Raw genomic sequence first — 3293 nt, forward strand, 5'->3', positions numbered from 1 at the left:
AGCAATCCATCGTACCCCCTGCGGTATAGCGACTGCATCACTCATCATGGAAGGCCAAAAATACCCCATTCTTCTGATGCGATCATAAAGCTTGGGGCCAGGTTGGTGTGCGCCACACTCCCCTTCATGCGCCTCCCTAAGGACCTCTTCAGCTTCTTTGGTTGATAAGCAACGCAATAGCAAACCATCGTACCCCCTGCGGTACAACGTTCGATTCTCCATGTTATAGTAGAATCTTGTAAAGCGGTATTAGGAGTTGGTGAGTTCTTACCGTAACAAACTGCTCTGTTTCGGGAGGTTGTGCCAGAGATACGGCCAATGCTGCTAACGCATCTGCATAGGTATTCTGTAGTCGTGGAATATGTTCGATAAAGAATCCTTCGAATGATTCCGCCATCTCCACTGCCCTCTTATGGTATGGTATCAAATCTTGACTTCGGACTTCATATTCTCCTTGGACTTGCTTGACTATTAGCTAAGAATCGTCGAAAGCCTCGAGATACTCAACCCCTAGCTCCTTAGCGAAATTGAGTCCTATAATCAATGCGTTATACTCTGCTACATTATTCGAGCATGGCTCGGTTAGCGAGTAGGCTCGAGGTATCACATGTTTTCCTGGGGAAACTAAGACAACTCCCACTCCGGAAGAAATCTTAGAACTTCCAGGAGCACCTGTGACAATAGTTGCTCGGGAAGCGCCATCGAAGTACAAACGCCATACTTGTTGGTGCGAAGTTGCGTTGACTTCGTGGGTTTCATCGGGTAGGTCGTCGTATACCTCGGCGGTGTCCGTAGTTGGATTAGCTGCCAGGAGATCACAGATGGCCTGCCCTTTTACCGACTTCTGTTGTTTAAAATGTAAGTCGTATTGGGACAAGAGTAAGGCCCATTTTGCTAACCGCCAGCTCATGGAAGCGGGTTGAGTCATGAATACTCGAACCGGATTAACTTTAGAGATAACATAAATGGTCTGCCCGACCAGATAATGCCGCATCTTCTGAATAGCGAACACCAAGGCGAGGCATTCTCTCTCAATCATAGAATATCGAGATTCGGCGCCTACCATGGTTCGGCTCAAATAATATACTGCCTGCTCATGACCGTTATCGTCATCTTGTGCAAGTAATGCACTTAATGAGTGGCTCGTCGCCTTGACATAAATCAAGAACGGTTTGCCCGATTTCGGTGCAACGAGTACAGGAGGTTTCGAGAGATATTCTTTAATACTCTCGAACGCCTTTTGACAAGCTTCATCCCATACAAAGGTCACGCCCTTCTTTGCGAGCTTGGAGAATGGTTGGCATTTTCCTGAGAGGTTCGAGATGAACCGACGAATATAAGCTAATCGCCCTTGCAATCCTCTGAGCTCCTTGAGGTTTCTCGGAGGCTGCAATTCATTAATCGCCTTTACCTTATCAGGATCGATGTGAATACCTTTGGTGGTGACGACGAATCCCAGGAATTTACCACTAGACATTCCGAGGAAAGACTTGGTAGGATTCATCTTCAATTGATGGGCTCGCATCAAGTCGAACATGGTCTTCAAGTCCTTAATGTGATCTTTTTTATCACGACTTTTCACGACCAAATCATCTACGTAGCATTCGACAGTCTTTCGGAGATGCTCCTGAAAGATCTTTGACATGGCTCGCTGATATGTAGCACCTGCATTCTTTAAGCCGAAGGGCATAACTGTGTAGCAGAAGACGCCGAGAGGCGTTCTAAATGCGGTATGCTTTTCATCATCTGGATGCATCTTTATTTGGTTATAACCAGAGAAACCATCCATGAAAGACATTCTCTCGAATCCGCACGTATTGTCAATGATAACATCCGTGATGGGAAGGGGAAAATCATCTTTTGGGCAAGCAGCGTTGAGGTCTCGAAAGTCGATGCAAATCCTGACCTTCCCGTTCTTCTTAAGAACTGGGACAATATTGGTGAGCCACTCTGGATGTTGCTCTTCCCTAACGAAGCTCGAGTCAATAAGCTTTTTAACTCCGGTCTCGATTGCTTCCATCATTTGTGGACGAAACCGTCTTTGTTGTTGTTTGACAGGTTTGACATCCGACTTAATATTGAGACGATGCACTGCTACGTTTGGATCGAGCCCTGGCATGTCTTCATAAAGCAGAAGCTCCGTAACAAGACTTACCTTTTCCTTTTGACCTTTTCTTGGAAGAGGCTCCAGTCCATTGTTCATCTCTAATCAAATCTGGATGAACCCAAAGAATCTCACCATTCGGGGCTGTGTGCGGCACAAGTCCTTTCTGGCGCTGTTTGTGTGGATCATCATTCACCGTCTTTATTGCTGCATTTATTACTGGCTCATGCTGGAACCAGTTCAAGGGAACAGAACCGAAGCTAATCGATACTGCATTTGCACCCACCTTCTTCTCCTTAGGTTGCTTCATAGTAATGACCCCGACGTCGATCAGAGCTTGGATCTTGTCCTTAAGGGCATAGCACGCCTTGGTAGGATGGTGCACCGCTCTATGAAATGCGCAGTATTTTGGATCATTGATTCTCTTAGCATCTTCCTGATCCTGGACTGGAGGCAATTTGATCTTGTTATTCTCAATGAGGTACTTGAAGATACCGGGAACTTCATCCTCTTTGAACGAATAGACTTTTGGAAACTTTGGCTCTGAGGCCTTTGGCTTCTGGGGCTGCTGTTGCCACCTTGATTGTTGAGGCGCCTTTTGCTGCTGCTGTTGCGGCTGCGCTTGCACCTCGAACGTCTGATTTGCGTTCACGGCATTTGCATGTGCTTTTCCTTTACCCTTGGGGACAAAATTTGGTTGCGGAGCATTATTTGCTATTTGACCCCTTTCTGCCTTCTTCCTTTTAAGGAATCGTTCGGCTCGTTCTCCTCGCACCTTCAGATCCTTCCAGGTCTTTGGCGGTGCCATTCCCATAGCTTCGAGGATGTCCAATGAAAGGTTATTATGACACGTCTCGAGGATGAAATCTTCACTGACCGGATCCCTGCAGTTCATTGCTTTGTTTCGGAATCTCTTCACAAAATTTTCGACCGTCTCACCATTCTTCTGCTTCTCATCGAATAGTGTGCCGATTGAAATCTCGGTATCGTCGTCGAAGAAGTTTGTCAGAAACATGTCCTCCATGTCATCCCAACTGCTAATACTCCCCGGCTTGAGGCGACGAAACCAATCGAAGACTGCTCCGCGAAGAGTACCGACGAATGACCGTACCATTAAGGGTTCATTCCCGGAGATTATTCCTAAGTGAGACTTAAAATATATTAAGTGTTGGGTAGGGGAACCCTTTCC

Source organism: Asparagus officinalis, unplaced genomic scaffold, assembly GCF_001876935.1.
Source record: "Asparagus officinalis unplaced genomic scaffold, Aspof.V1 AsparagusV1_Un108, whole genome shotgun sequence".
In the NCBI taxonomy this organism is placed as follows: domain Eukaryota; kingdom Viridiplantae; phylum Streptophyta; class Magnoliopsida; order Asparagales; family Asparagaceae; genus Asparagus; species Asparagus officinalis.